Here is a 17,278-nt window from a genome sequence, read left to right on the forward strand (position 1 = left end):
AATCTGGACCAGTGAGGAGTTGTCACCACTTGCCCTGCAATCTAGGGTGCCTCAAAATGCTTTGCTGTTGTAGCTTCCAACCAGGGTCACTCACAATCAGCCTTCCAGCACGAAGGTCACACCCTGGGTGCCTGGGTACCACTGCAGCCCTGCACACTGTGAACAGTCCTGGATTCCACCAGCCTTGGTTACTGCTTGCAGGGTGCTCCCAACACACTCTAAATCCCAAATTGTTGCCCAAAACATGTGTTCTGCATTGTCCAGCCCTCTCCTGGACAGTTCAGCTATTATAGGTCTGTTGCCCCTGTAAGGTGTCAATGCCCAATGGTTTGCTACTATAAATGAAATTACCAAACAGTTCAGTTTAACCACCACGCTGGATTAGTTTTGATTAAAGAATAAAACAGGTTTATTTAACTACAATGAGAGAGATTTTAAGTGAGTGCAAGTATAAGGCATTAAAGTCAGAAATGGTTACAAGAGAAATAAAGATAACACTTTCTAGTAACCAAAACTAAACAAACGAGACTTGGTTTAAGGTAAAATCTTTTGCCACATGTTCCCAGCAATGTGGCTGACCTAATTCTCAGCTCAGGGTGCCCCTTCCTCCCAAAATCGAAGGACTGATTTGTTTGTTTTCTGGGATGAAAGAGAGAGAGAAAGACAAAGAAAGAAAGAAAGAATACCTGGGGTGTTTTTACCCCTCACTTTTATAGTCCAGTCACCCACTGAAATGCATTTTCCTGAGGATTAAATAAAATTCCTTCCTACTCTGAGGACAGAGAAATGGAGTCTCATAGCAAAAGAGGTCCCATGCTGCTGTTTGTTAAAATGCAGATCAATCTGTTTCTGCCTCACTCCGTGGTCAAAGAATCTCTACTTGACCAATGGTCAGCTTTGATGGCACCTGGTTAGAGATATCAACTTGTCCTTTAGCTTTGAGAAACAGGTTTGCCTGCTCCCCAGACTTGTCTGGTAAACACATTTCAGTCATAATTTCAGCTTATGTTTATAACTTTATATATAATATTGCTAACACACATTTCACCATGATATTATTGACCAACAATGTGTTAGTTTACAAATGATACCTCACAAGGCCTATTGTATAAAGATTATTGCAGTAATGTGTAGGGTGTGAATATAGTGGTTCTTTTGATCACCCTCCACCCGCAGCTTATTCTCCAGTGTGCTTGCCCCTTGTTGATTTCCCATCCCCTGTTAACTTCGTATGTAAATGACTCTCCTTTGTGTTGGCTTACAGTGATTAATTTACATGCCAACAGCGAAACAGGTGAATAAATATATTTTGTCTAGTGGAAAACCTGTTTGTCAGCTCTGCCTTCATACAGACTTTAGGAACATATCTTCAGCACACATTCATAACTCCTTATGTAGTATCCATGCATATATTTCACACCACTGTTAATCATTAGTGTGGCCCTGGCTTTCATTGAAGACCTCACATGATATTCTTTGGTGACCCAGGATCAGGATATTCTTGTAACGTCCTTGCCAGTTAGCCATGAGGGCTTCTTAGGGTTACCTTTGGCCTTTACTGTTGTTTTACCATTTTATTTTTGTATTTGATCCAGAAAAAGTGGGTCTAGTTTTATTTAACTGATGCTCTTGTCTTCATAGATGAACAAATGCATTTTTTTAACAGAATTTTGACATCCACTGAACTTCCTAGTGGACTGCCTCATAATACAAGATAGATTACAGTGCAAAATGGATGAATGAAAAAACTTTCAGAAGTAAGTGCCTTGGTGTTTACCTGTAACAAATCTCTAAATGGCATTAAAATTCTTGTAATGGGAATTGTATTTACCGACGAGCAAACAGGCATGCTTTTATAGAGAATCCTATGTAGTTTATTGCCATAAAGCAGTGTTTTCCAACTATATTCCACAGAACACTGGTGTTCTGCATGATGTGAATAGGTGTTCCGTGAAAGAATTGTAATTAAAAAATAGGGTCTTTAATTTTTTTTTAATTTTAAATTTGGCATATTTGAAGCATAGTTTACAACTCTTTTTGAATGACTATAATTTAACATAAAACTCATTTTCCGGTTATTGATAGATCTCATATTGAATATCATGGTGTAAAGAGAATGTGGCATGCAAGCATGTTGACGTCTACCACTTTTGGGCACGTTTCAGTTAGTGACGTTGTACCTCTTCCACTCGAGGCTGCGTGAACTGCAGCAGTAGGCACACACCATTCTCTTTACACTATGGTGAATATAACATACACAACACATTCAAATCTGTGGGTCTTTACCGTGTGTGAGATAAGCACAACTAACTAGCTTTGCTCAAAACAATATAAATATTTGTGACAAAAGAAAATTTGACAAAAATCAGTATTTCTAAATATTGTTACTTAACCTAATCACCATGGATCTGTGGCTAAAAGAAGGAACTTTGAAATGAAAAGCAAGTTCTTCTGGTACTCCAACTGTGGCCAAAATAAATGAGCAAAATATTGTGACACTTCAAAAGTGAGGATGACAATCGCAGTCTTTTGTTGCCGAAAAATCTGTTAGTACTAGTGAGTTATCCAAGGTGAAAGAATTTCCACCGAAGTAGATCAAAAAACAGGAAGAAGCAGGTGTTAAAAGACCGAAACAAAAGTATGATGAAAATTATTTGTCTTTCAGTTTTATATGTGTTGGAAATAAAGATATTCCTGATATGCAGTGCATCGTGTGCAACAAAATACTAGCAAACAGTTCATTGGCTCCTGCTAAACTTCGTAGCCATTTGGAAACCAAGCATGCTGAATACAAAGACAAAGATATAAGTTTTTTCAAGAGGCAGCATGACTCACTTAGAAATTGTAAATTTTTGATTATTAAAATTGCTAAAACAGACAACGAAAGTGCAACAGAGGCATCTTATCGAGTAAGTTACCATATAGCGCTTGCCTGAGAAGCTCACACTATTGGATAAACACTGATCAAGCCTTGCACGAAAGATATTGTAATGTGCATGTTGAGCGAGCAGCCTGGTTGAAAAGAAATGATGCTGTACAGTTGTCAGATAATACTGTTACACACCATATTAAAGATCTTGCCAATGACACAGAAAAAAGCTAGTTTGCCGACTGAAAATTTGCCATGAGTATTTATTGCAGCTAGATGAGTCCACTGATGTTTCAGGACTTGCTGTGCTACTAGTATTTGTCTGATATAGATTTAATAATATTATTGAAGAGGACCTGCTCTTATGTGAATTTCTGCAAAGCAACACAACTGGAGAAGAAATATTCAACTCCATCAACAATTTTATCAGAAAGCATGAAATTAGTTGGGGAAAATGTATTGATGTATGTACTGACGGTGCTCGGGCAATGATCGGGAAGATGAAGGGAGCTGTAACGTGAATCATAAATGTGGCACCAGAAAGCACTAAGAGCCATTGTGTTCTACACAGACAAGCACCTGCAGTTAAAAAAAATACCAGCATATCTGAAAATTGTGATCGATGAAGAAGTACAAATTATCAGTTTTGTCAAATCTTGACCACTTCAATCCAGGTTATTTAAAATTTTGTGTGAGGAATTGGGTAGTCAACACAAAGCACTTCTTTTACATATGGAAATAAGATGGCTATCCAGATGAAAAGTGCTTGTGAGGCTTTTTGGGCATCGTAGTGAACTACTGGTATTCCTCACTTCAGATAATTCAGGACGAAAATTTAATGGCTGTCTGACAAATACCTCATGGCTAATGAGACTTGCGTATCTTGCAGATCTTTTTGCAAAATTAAATTAATCTGTTGCTGCAAGGAAACAATATGACTATTTTTACTACAATGAATAAAATTTCTTTGTTAAAAAAGAAACTGCAATTCTGGGCATCTTCTGTAGAACCAAATAACTTTGACTGCTTCCCTACAGTACATGAATTTCTGACTGAAATAAATTCTACAGTCCATGAAGACGTTTCCAGCACCATTTTACAGCACTTACATGACTTGCAGGCCTCTTTATTAGAATATTTTCCTACAACTATTGATGATAATGCTTGGGTTCGAAATCCGTTTGTAATTACAGCCAAACCAGTCTGCTTTACTGCGCACGATTATGAAAGCCTAATTGACTTAATTTCTGACTCTGATTTGAAACAAAAGTTTAAGGATCTTCCACTGAATAATTTTTGGAGCAGCTTAATAGAAGAGTACCCTAATGTGGCTAAATGTACAGTTCGAGTGCTCCTTCCTTTTGCTACAACTTATTTGTGTGAGACGAGATTTTTCTATGATACTGCAACAAAAACCAAATATAGGAATAGACTTGATGCTGTGCCTGACATGAGGATTCAACTTTCCAGCATTATTCCTAATATTAAGCGAATTTGTGATAGAAAAATGCAGAAACACCAATCCCATTAAATCCAAATTTGTATTTCTGTTTATAAAAATAGATTTTCCTAGTAAAAATCTAATTTCTTTGGTTTTTGTGTATATATAAAAACAGGGTTTTTTTAAGTAGAACACTGTTTTTAATTTTGACTCTTGCACTTGATTTTTGTACTACTTTATACATGCTTTCCAGTCAGAAATTGTTAGTTCAAGTTATTTTAAATTTGTTTTTTTGCTTCATTAAATAAAATATATTTGAGCATAAATAACGCAATTTTTTTATTTGAAAACCAAACTACTACAAAATAATATAAATGTTCCGTAATAGGCTAAAAAGTGTTCCATGGCAGAAAAATTTTGGGAAACGCTGCCAGAAAGGAAAATAACTGATGGAGACGTGTTGATAAATTAGGAGAAATTGGATATTTAGTTGCAGTAACTGACGTCTGCAGCAGGTATCACTGTTGTTCAAAATGGTGTTATGGATCCCAGTGGAAGACAGAAAATCAGGTCAGTGTATCATATTGCAAGAATTCTCTTCCTAAATGAAAACATGTTTTCTTTGCTTGGGTATGGGGAAGGATGAACTGTTGGCTTGGGATGGGGATCCAGGCTAGAAGATAGGATTTAGGAATCTCCACCATATTAGTGTGCCACTTGATCTTATTGCTGTGAGGCTAGTTTTTGTGTGTGTGCATGCACACGCACGTCTGTGTATTTTATATGCATGTTTTAATTTAGAAAGAGAATTTTTGCAGTATGAGAAACTGTCCCAGTTTCCTTTCTTCCACTGGGATCCATAAAAAAGGCATTTTGAACAGCAAGATCCACTACAAACTTCAGTAACTGCTCCTAACTATCTAGTTTCTTCAAATGTATGAACATATCCCCACTATTTTTCTTTATGAATGGCAATAAACTAGAGACGGAACTCACATGGCAAGGGAGATATGCAGTTGGTGAGTTTATATGTAAATATATATTTACAAAATGACTCATTGTGCTTTCTATCACCCTGATCGCTTTAGCTGTATGTTGTATCTCTTTCCCCCGCTTTTTGTTTACTTTGCCATTATAGACTGTTAAGCTTTCGGATGCAGGGACAGGTGTCCCATTTTGGGTGCTACTGTAATATAAATAATAAAATTGCTATGAGCGTTCTATTTAGTCTGGTCCTAAACCAAACTTCGGGGATTTAAGTCACAAATTTCCAGACTGAATCTGATCTCTGTTACAGGATGGATTGAAATGCTGGGTCTGACCCATCCTTTTCCCAATTTACTTTTAGTTCCAAATTTAGTTTTAATGCTCGTAAACTACCATCCCAGTTTTTGTGTTGTTGCTGCTGCTGCCTCTAGAACTAAATTAAACAAACCACAGCATCTGGTAATGCTATCTCTCTTAGGCTTGCTCTACTGCAAAACTGACTGATAGTCCAATTCTGAGACATTTCTAACTGAAATGCAAGTGATAGATACTTTCCCTCTTCTGGCCTGTAGTTGTATTTCGACAAGCTGTAGTCCCAACAGGTCTCGTAAGTGAAGCAATGTCAGGCCTGGTAAGTACTTTGATGGGAAATGTGTTTGGAAAACAGAGGTGCTGGAGGAAGTGGTGTCGGTGATTTAATAGAGGAAAACACATCTCTGTCAAGTCATTGCTGAGCCAGAACAGGTTGGAAGCAGGGGACATTGTGCTTCTACGGGTGTCCTTTCAAATGAGGCATGAAGCTGGCACTGGCTATTAGGGGTCTTAATAGATCTCTCTTTCTCTCTCCCTCTCTCTCTCTTTTCTTCCTCCTCCTCCTCCTCCACTTTTCATAACATTAAGGGTGTTGATCCTTCCATTTTGACCAAATTGGTCCTCCTGATTACATTACCTTTAAAACAAACAAACAACCCCTCCCCCAACAATAAAATGTTTCAGGGCAGGAGGGAATCAGACAACTGAGATGAAAAAAAAATCTATTCCCTCCACCCTTGAAATGCATCAAATGAGTACCTGGGTTTCAGTTTCAAACACTTAGTGTAAACTCAGTAAAATCTATCTAATCTGAGTCTTGTCTGTAGATGCATAGATATTCTCCTGCACCCTAAGTATATTAGGCACCTTACATACAAATATGAAGACCTGGTCCCTTTCCCAAAGAACTTATACTCTAAATAATCAATTTGCAGATGAAGGAAACATTGTGCAGATGAATCTTTCTTATTTATCTGCATTTCTACCATTTCAATCAGCATATTGCCTAAATACCAGTCCAGTGTAATCAGTGTTTGCTGTTACACATATGCGTTTCAATCAGCATATTGCCTAAATACCAGTCCAGTGTAATCAGTGTTTGCTGTTACACATATGCGTTTCTTGTGTGCATATTGGGCTGAATATATCTTCATTCCCAGGCAGACATTTCATCATTCTCAGTTCTCTCCTATTTTTGAAACATAGCGTTCCATATCCCAGAACATTTTTTACCTGCTTGTCTCTAGAATGGACAAGGAAACTGGAATTTGAAGCATTTGGACAGCTCTTTATTTGAACTAGTCTCTTGATTGGCTAATGGAAATGAACATAAAGACATATTAGCAGAAGACTTTGGGGGCAATTCATCAAATATTTTACCATGTATGGCTAATTAATATAAATTTTAAATACATCCAGAATATATCAATTAGAATTTACTGTGTAAACCTCACATTCCAAATGAAAACATTTATAAACAGTTAAGAACATCCATTTTAGAAAAACAAATTAATGGTGACTAGTAGAATAAAACCCACATTATTTTCAGTGACTTCCTTTCCATAAGCTGTTTATTTTGGTGAAGCCATAGCCTCTTTGCTTTTTTTGTAATAAGAAAACTTTTTCCCTAAATTAAACTTTCTCTGAACTTTTTCTTTCTTTCTGGTATACTTCTTCTGATTAGACCTGTTAATAATGTTAACGTTGTATATCTTAGATTCCCCCCAGATCCTAGTAAGATGCTGGCATGCTATTACAGAGGTAGTTGCAGTTTCTCTTCTTGTAGCTCCTGACTTCTCAAAAGGCCTGTTCCTGAATGCTGCTGAACACTTGCACTCCCATTGACTTCAGTGGGAGTTGCAGATGCTCAGCACTACTTTGTATCAGGCCCAGTATATTTGGCTGAATGAAAAATCCATCTATATATCTGTGCAAGTTTCATTAGTTCATATTTCTAAAATTAAACAATATGAAAATTGATGTTCTGTCTTTGCAATCTGCACTTTTCATCTCAGCTTTTGCTTTCTGACATTGGAAGATGCTGCTGCCCTCAGGTAACTAGTATTTTGATCATTTTAATAGAATTTTTGGTAGACATTTATTGTGTTGACCAAAATGTACCTCTTATTACTTCCCTTCTCTTCTCAGAGCCATCCTGCAAAAATGGGAAGCATGAATCTTTTACCTTGAGGTCACAGGTCACACCAGCACATGTTGAAAGTGACTGAACATTAAAATCAACAGTGGCTGTTCTGTAGGTTATGTGAAGAGGGTTTCTAGTTTCAATCCAATATCTCTTGGTGCAGTTGACATGAAGGGTATGTCTACATAACATCTGGGAGGATGATTTCCAGTGCGAGTAGACAGACGTGCTAGTTCTGCTTATGCTAGCATACTAAAGGTGGCAGTATGGGTGTGGCTTGCACTAGCCATCCAAGTACAGTCATGCCTGACTCCCTGGGTGCATACACAAGTGTTTATCTGAGCTGCTGCCTGTGCCACCACAGTCACACTGCTATTTTTAGCACGGTACCTTGAGTGGAGTTAGCATATGTGCCTACCCATGTGGGGAAGCACCCTCCTGGGTGTCATATAAATATGTCCTTTGTGTCAACTGCACTAGTGTGACACTTCCAGCTGTTCTTGGCATAGTTAGGACTGGCTTCCTTGTTTCTGGCCAGCGTTGAGGCACTGTGGTATGGCAGTGTAGGAAAACTTGAAGTGTTGTTGCCTTTGCTGTGGCTGCTTGGTAGACAGAGGTCTGCAGCCTCCAGAACCATGAATCTGGAATCTTTCCCCTGCCCTAAATTCTCTTATTTCTTAAATGTAAACTTGTCAAATGTTTACAAATCTTTCAGGTTTTTAATGAGCTTTCCAAACCAGTGGGAACTCTGTTGCAGCTTTGTAAATCGTCAAAGAGATTTAACAACTCTGGAAATCATACTTGGCTAATGTGAATATTTTGTTCCTAGGACCAAGAGTAATGCCTCTAGGACATACTATGTGACTTCCAGGAAGGATTCCACATGCAGAACATCTGTCCCTGGTTAAGAGGGGCAGGCACTATTTTTTAAGGGGAGAAAATATCCTCTCAATATATTTTAAAGGTTATTTTTCCCCATATAAAAATACTTTGCATTTCCATAGCAGCTTTCATCCCAGAATCTCAGTGTTTCACAAACAATAATGAACTAAGCCTCAGAGGTAGTGAAGTATTACCCCAGTTTTATTGTTGGGGGAAACCAAAGCACAATGAAGTTAAATGACTTGGCCAAAGTCACACAGTGAGTCTATGGCAGACCCTAAAATGTCCTTTATCAAAACTTTCTGATGTGGTAGTCACATGTCCTGTGTGAAAAGGACACTGAGTGTAGAATACTTCTGCAAGAACGAGCAAATATATCTGAGGAAGCTTAGTTCTTACTGAAACATTCCCAAAGCATCCCAATTATCCTAAAAACACATCTGCAGTACTAATATTGTGCAATGTCATATTGATAGCTGGCTCATCCATGTCAACTGTTCAGACCTTACGTTTACTTTTTTTAATCTCTTCATTGAAAAAAAAAGATCAGATTTAGTTTAGTGGATATAGTTACACACTCATCCAATTACAAGTATTGGTTGCCAGTTACTACACTTTAGCATCTGATACCCTCAAGATGGCCAAATAGGCACTATCTCATTTCTTTTGGGGTTAGCATTCCATAGCAAATTTATTTTCTACCTTATTATAAACAAGACAGAGTGTATGCGAACCCTCTTGCAACATTTAATAAGATACTGGAGCCAGGACTAATTCTTTAAAAGGTGATCTACAAATAGTACCTGGAAAATGTGAACATGAAAGTTATATGCATAGAGTGCCCCAAATAAACAAGGGGAGGAAGGGAGGCATTTTAGTTAATTGCTTATGCTTACTAACTTTCCCCCAGAACCCATACACATTTAGATCTGTGAAGAACAGTTGCATGATGATGACTGGAGTGGTTCTGGTATGAGATCCCAGCATGCTCCATGCTCATGATGCGCAAACACTATTTGGTCCACTGCAGACAGGATAGTCTGCCTGTAGGGGTAAAGGTAAGTTCTTTTTCTCTATTGTATTTTTCAGGTCAAAAAGAGGAACCATACATATTCAGTCTGTTCCTCATTTTCCATTAAGGAAAACAATAACAATAATGAATGTAAAGAAAGTTTCCCAGGAGCTCGTTGTGTGCAGAGCTCATCTGTAACAGGCTGCAGCAACTCTGAGAACAAAATGGTCGCAGTCTCTGCACATAGAAGGAGCTCTCACAAATTTAAGAATTCAGTGTATGGAAAACAAAAGCATCAGTTTCATAGCTATGTGTGCCCTCTCCAAAGTTATGCTTTTAAAATATATTTTAAACTTATTTTATACTGTATATTAGTATTTCAATATTAGAACAAAATACCCAGATATAGCTAGCCCCTCTAAGCAGGATTTTTCTGCCTCCAGCACTGATCTATGGTTGTGGACAGTTATTGAGTAGGAACAGCTTTTTGAAAGATCTAGGCTAAAATATTTCTAAATTGTAGAAACTTGTTTATTTGGAATGTTCAGTTTGTGAAGTACTTGCAGGTGACCTGTAATCTATCCCTCTATTTAGCACAGTGAAAATCTCCTTTTCCTTTTTTTTGAGATCAGATGTGTCTGTAATCTGAGTAGCTGCCAGGACACAAGCATTTCGAGCCCTTAAAGCTATCTGTGTTGACCTTGGCAGTGAGTGGAACCTGCACATTCTGCTGTGTTAGCTTTGCTTACCCACTTTCAGATGTCACCAGCCTCCAGTGTTGTGAAAGCGAGACAAGATCTGCATCACTTGGAAGAGATTCCAACTATAAATACACTGGAAGGCGAACATGCTCCTGGATGTGTTGTTTCACAGCAAAAACATTTTTTTCTCTAATACAGTTCTGCAAATACAAATGATCCAAATATGCCCAGTGATTCACTTTCCTAGCACTGCATTCCGAGATGGTAAGCTCATCAGAGCAGAGGCCATGCCCTCTCATTTGTTTGTACTGCACCCAGCAAATTATCCTGATTTGGGCCTCTGGAAGCTATGGTAGCATAGCAATACGTTGAGGAAAATTTATCCCTTCCTATGCAGCCATAGAAACTCCTGCCCACAGTGGAATAGGCCGTAGTTATACTTATTTGTGCCTTTAGATTGTAAACTCTTCAGGACAGAGACTGTTAATTGTTCGGCATGGTTTACCTAATTAAAGTACTGAGGATATCTAAGGATATAAAAGTTTTCCATTTCTGTGCTTTTGTCTCCCTTGCAGGGTGCTATGTGCCTAGCACTGATGCTGTGTGGATCAGCCTGTAAGGGGCACAGAAAGACTGATGGCTCTCAAGTTTCCTTGAAATTCAGGTAGTGCACTCTTGCATAGCCTTCTCTTCCCACTTCCTTTTTAGGGTTTGTCCACACTGGGAAATTGGAATAATTATAGCTATGCTGGAATAACTCCCCATGTGAACATTCTGTTCTGGAATAAAAGTGACTTTATGCAATTTTATTGGAATAAAAGTCACTTTTATTTAGCAAGTGTCCACCCTGACAGTTATACCCACATAGCTATACTGATATGATTATACTGTTATAGTTTTGCCGGTCAATGTCCCAGTGTAGACAAATCCTTAAATATTGTAGACAGTATAACAGGTTTATTGCTATTTAAGATAGATTACTAAATGACAATCTGTCTTCCGGCAGGCTGAGTTTCTTTGTGACTAATGGAAGTAAGAGGGCCCCTTATACAATTATTTTGTAGAATTCGTTGATTTACTAGTTCGGTTAAGTTAACATGAAAGAAATAGGAGAAGATAGAGGTGCAGAACCCTTGTCCTGCTCAGTTATTGGGTATGCTTTTAGGGCCAAATGCAACAGTGGAGTTTGGCTCTTGTTTAATCATCTGTTTTATGGCAGGTTTGTGTTGTCAAGGGAAGATTAAGAGGCTGGCCTTGTGCTCTAGGAATAGACACATGATGTGTGCGGAGTAGGGAAGGGATGCTATTAACCCTTCTCTCTGTTGTGGGACTGGCATTGATGGCCTCTGGATGGAGCTGTTGCTGGGCTTTTGCTTGGAGGGATGCTCGCTGTGCAAAGGAGAGAAGGCTTTGAGGAAGAAAGAGGGCATAAGGGGAATACAAGCAAAAGTTGTGGAAGTCCCTGATGTTCTGACAGGCCAAGATCAACCCGTCTAAGGACTCAGATACGAGAATAGTTAGTTGCCTTGATCTAACAGCACTACTATTGTCTGCATTAAGAGAGCTAAGGCTATAATAGGCTAGTTATATAGTGTTTGTGTTAATATGAATAAAGTATACATATATGCATGCACACATATAGGGAAGGAGAAGAAGGTAAGTAAAGAAGGAATAGAGGAATGAATATTATTGCCAAAAGCCTGAATTTTATCTCAGTTTCTTGTACAGTTACGTTACCACTGTGTTTTGAGAGAGAATATTACTTTAATGAGGATAATCAAATTCAGACACCAGAATTGAAAAGCACAACTGTAACGATACATGTCTTAAATATAGCTATTAAGGATCTTGGATTGTATTATCGTGGTTAGTCCGTAATCTCTGGATTGGGCTGTATCTCAGTCAGATGCTACTGTAGTTTATTTCTAGGCATGGAATTAATTTTTTCCCTTGATTCTAGGGGAGTGTGGCTACATGCTGGTTCCCTGCGTCTGACATATGAGTGACAGACTTTTGTTTGTTATCAGGAGCTGTGGTCTTATCCTGGCTTTCTGCCTAACATATGCCTGATGGAGCTTGAAGCTGCTTGTAAGGATTGTGCAATGTCTGCCAAATAATAGCCAGACACAAGAGCATTCTTTAACTAATTAGCAGGGTTTCCCCATCCACTCATTGAACAGATTGGGATGTCTGTATCCTGTCCTTGCAGTCGTCTCAAACCAGAAGTCCAGGACTGTCACTGGCCTTCATTCTTCAGGCTTCTGCATCCTGACAAAAGAGGTGCCGAGGCAAAGCAAGAAGCACTTTTGTTCGACACCAGTAGAAAGGGCAGGCAAATGGCACAATGATCAGCAAAATGAGTTATTGAACACTGGGCACTGGTGAGTCAGGGGGAAAGTGGGTTAGACAGGGCAGTGGGGAACAGAGACAGGATACAGTGGCTTAAATGCAATCCCATGCAATGATATGCATAGCACTATATTAATTTTTCATGATACTTCTGCTGTCACTCTAGAATGCTGCTTTACCTGAGAATGTAGATGATCTAATCTTTGGAATTAAAGCAGGGCATCCATGAAGGCTAGCCACAGACACACATGCTTCCACCAGGGCCCAAGACATATGTTTCACATCCAACTGCTCAGTGCTCCATGGTATACTCCATGCATGGTGTTCTTGCTGGCTCAGCAGCACTGCTGCTCTCACTCCTCATGGATTGTGAGTAACAAAGCATCCTGCCTTCCTGAAGTTCAGCATTGCTCTCTCATAACTCTCATTTCCACCTTTCGTGACCTGAATCCCTAGTTGGTGCATGACAGCATGACCAGTTGAGCTAAAAAATGTCCTTGAACTGGCCATTCCAGTAAGAACTATATTCTAATGTAAGTTTTTTTCAGAGGAAATCATTCTTTGCCTATCCTCCAGCAAAAGGTAGGCCCAAACCAAAACCTCCGATCAGAACACATCAGAACTTCTGGGAGTGCTTGAAACCCAAATTCCAAATAACACACGCAGTAATCCTTAAATCCAAAGATTCCTGAGCTCTGAAGTGCTTGAAATCTGAATTTTACAGCTTGAGCCTGTCTCTGCTTCAACAGTGTTTTCTGTCGGGCACGTAATCTGGGGATACCCCACTGAGCTTTATAAACATTGGAGCATGAAAAATGGGCTAAAGATTATAGGCAATTTAGATTGTTTCTGTCCAGCAATCAAACAATTAAAGCTGCAAAGAATCCTGTGGCACCTTATAGACTAATAGACGTTTTGGAGCATGAGCTTTCGTGGGTGAATACCCACTTCGTCGGATGCATGTAGTGGAAATTTCCAGGGGCAGGTATATATATGCAAGCAAGAAGCAAGCTAGAGATAACGAGGTTATTTCAATTAGGGAGGATGAGGCCCTCTTCTGGCTGTTGAGGTGTGAAAACCAAGGGAGGAGAAACTGGTTTTGTAGCTGGCAAGCCATTCACAGTCTTTGTTTAATCCTGAGCTGATGGTGTCAAATTTGCAGATGAACTGAAGCTCAGCAGTTTCTCTTTGAAGTCTGGTCCTGAGTTTTTTTGCTGCAGGATGGCCACTTTAAGATCTGCTATTGTGTGGCCAGGGAGTTGAAGTGTTCTTCTACAGGTTTTGTATATTGCCATTCCTAATATCTGATTGTGTCCATCTTATCCTTTCCGTAGAGACTAGTCCCAGTTTGGCCGATGTAACATAGCAGAGGGGCATGCTGCACATTTATGCGGTATATTACATTGCGGATGTGCAGGTGAATGAACCAGTGATGATGTGGCTGATCTGATTAGGTCCTGTGATGGGTCACGGGTAGATATGTGGGCAGAAGTTGGCATCAAGTTTTGCATGGATTGTTCCTGAGCTACGAGTTACTATGGTGCGGTGTGCAGTTACTGGTGAGAATATGCTTCAGATTGGCAGGTTGTCTGTGGGCGAGGACTGGTCTGCCCCAAGACTGTGAAAGTGTGGATCATTGTCCAGGATGGTGTTGTAGACTCTGATGATGCATTGGAGGACTTTTGGGGACTGTATGTGATTGCATGGAGCCCTGTTTGGTTGTCTGTTTCTATGGGTTTGTCTTGCAGTAGGGAGCTTCTGGTACAACTCTGGCTCTGTTGAATCTGTTTCCTTATTTTACCTCGTGCAGGTATTGTAGTTTTGAGAATGCTGTGAGATTTTGTAGGTATTGCGTCTCTGTCTGAGGGTTAGAGAGATGCGGTGTATCTCTGTGCTGGCTGTAGACTCCAATACCAAATTCGTAGACGGACACTTCCCTACAGATCCACTGAGGAATTACACTAGCAAACTGCACCATCTTACTGCAGGAACTCCCTACACTAAACGGAACAAAGTCAACATACCCTTAAGCTCCGACCGGTTTTATCTACTAACCCAAAGATCTCACAACCGGAAATCCTGGACGCCCACTCCATGCTCGATTGGACTCTCACTGAAGACTGTTGGAAATGTGGACTCTCTACTCAGAACCTATGCCACCACACTCCCAGCTATCATCCGCAAACCCACTGATTTCCTGAGGAAAGCTACAAACATTGTGACCTTCCAGAAAACACTGTCCTAGCACCACGAGTATAGAGGGCCTCTCGTACGCAAACATCCCACACAGTATGAATACAACTGCGTCAGGCACAGTACCAGATGCTGCGCACAGCACAAACTGGTTGCCTGAGCCTGTGCTTTGTCCTCACAACAATTATTCAAATTTGATGAAATAATATCCAGACGTGCACTGCTATGGCACCTGCATGGCCCACACATATGCAAAAAAAAAAACAATTTTTTATGGGCCGACTTGAACACGCTGTTTCCTCAGCTGCTTGTCCACTCATCCCCTCTCTCCCTGGCGTACATATGCACATCTTCATCATCTGGCCCAGGAAGGGGAACTCCTGAAATTATCACATGATCAACAGACTTCACTCCACATCAACCTCAGCCTGGACCAATCTAACGGAGTTGCACATTCCTAGAACCACAGTGCAAATAAGTGATGGTCGACATTAAACCACCCCCTATACCGAAAACCTACCGACCGCATATGCCTACCTTATGCCTCCAGCTTCCATCCCAGCACACACATCATCATTCGTCTACAGTCCAAGCACTAGGTACAACCCATCATGTTAACCCCAGACAGAGGACCACACCTACCGAGATCTCTCCACCAAGCATCTCTCAAATACAATACCCGTCACGAGGAAATAGGAAACCAGATCAACAGTAGCCAGACGGTGTACCCAGAAGCCCTCTACTGCAAGACAACCCAAGACAGAAACAACAGGACTCACATGGCCTCCTCATAAGCCCAGCTACAACCTCTCATGCATCACAGGGATTACACACCCATCCTGGACAGATGGAGTCCTCACACTTTCACAGCCTTGGGTGGCAGCAGTCCTCGCCACAGACACACTGCCCAATCGAACAATTTCACCAGTAACTGCAATCTACACCATAGTAACTCTAGCTTCAGGAAATCAGTAACAAACTCGAAAGGAATCGAATGGACACAATCAGATATTAGGATGGACAGATTAACAAAAACTGTAGCGAACACTTCAACACTCCCTGGCCACACAATAGCAGATCTTAGAAGTTGGCCTCGCGCAAAAAACTTCAGGACCAGACTCAAAGAGAAACTGCTTGAGTCTTCAGTTACTGCAGAATTGACAACCATCAACGCAGGATAAAAAGCTGTGTAATGGCTTGCCAGTACAAAAACCAGTTTCTCTCCCTTGGTTTTCCCCTCAACAGCTAGAAAGAGGGCTACTCCTCCTATTGAACTAACCTCGTATCATCTAGCTTGCTTCTTGCTTGCCTATATATACCTGCCCCTGGAAATTTCCACTACATGCATCCGACGAAGTGGGTATTCACCCACGAAAGCTCATGCTCCAAAATGTCTGTTAGTCTATAAGGTGCCACAGGATTCTTTGCAGCTTTTACAGATCCTGACTAACACGGCTACCCCTCTGATACTTGACACAATTAAAGCTGACGCCAGAGGATCTTGTGATTTAAAACTGTTATGTCATTTTAGTACCTAGTAGCTTCCAAATTCCTGTTAATCAGCAAAGCATGTGCACTTACATGTACGCAAGAGCTAGTAATTACATGTTATTTTTATTAAACTTTATTTTATGTAGCCATGAATAGATAATATTCCATCTACGAAACAACACGTGTAGGACAACCCTAATGCAAATGAGGTTATAAATAACAAGTAAAATAACTAATATCAGTTCCTGGACAACAATTAAGGTCAAAGCATCATTATGGACTTCTTAGCATGTTTAAAGAACACTGCGCTGGCTGATTTAGTAGTATCCTTAATAGATTCAGATAAATTAATATATGATGAACAGAAATATACATTAATATACATTATTTTGCTATATATGTTTCCCAAGAAGAAGAATGCCCCATGTTTTTGTGCTCCGGCATTCCAGAGTGGGTGCATATAGATATCACCAACCATAAAACAAATGAAATATGAATGGAGTAATTTTCAGCTGGAATCTGTTAATAAACGGCCAACACTATACACTGTTACAGCACCTTCTATCCAAGATCTTAAAACACTTACAAACATTAATTAATAAAGCTTTGTGAATGAATAAATTTGCACCAGTGTGTGTGTGCGCGCACACACATACACACTCCACGTTAGGCTGCTGGCATTGAGCTGCATGCTGCACAAATGTGTCTCCTGCAGTAAGCCACAGAGCATTGCCTATCACCAAGTCAATCTGCATGCCTCCAGTTATTTAACAGCACACTTCCTTAGTTATTTATTATATATATATTATTTGTATTAATATAGCACCTATGAGCCCTAGTCAAGAACAAGCACCTCATTGTGCCAGGTGACTTATAAACACAGAACAAAAGATGTTCT

The sequence above is a fragment of the Chelonoidis abingdonii genome, chromosome 4, assembly GCF_003597395.2.
Source record: "Chelonoidis abingdonii isolate Lonesome George chromosome 4, CheloAbing_2.0, whole genome shotgun sequence".
NCBI classification, from domain to species: Eukaryota; Metazoa; Chordata; order Testudines; family Testudinidae; genus Chelonoidis; species Chelonoidis abingdonii.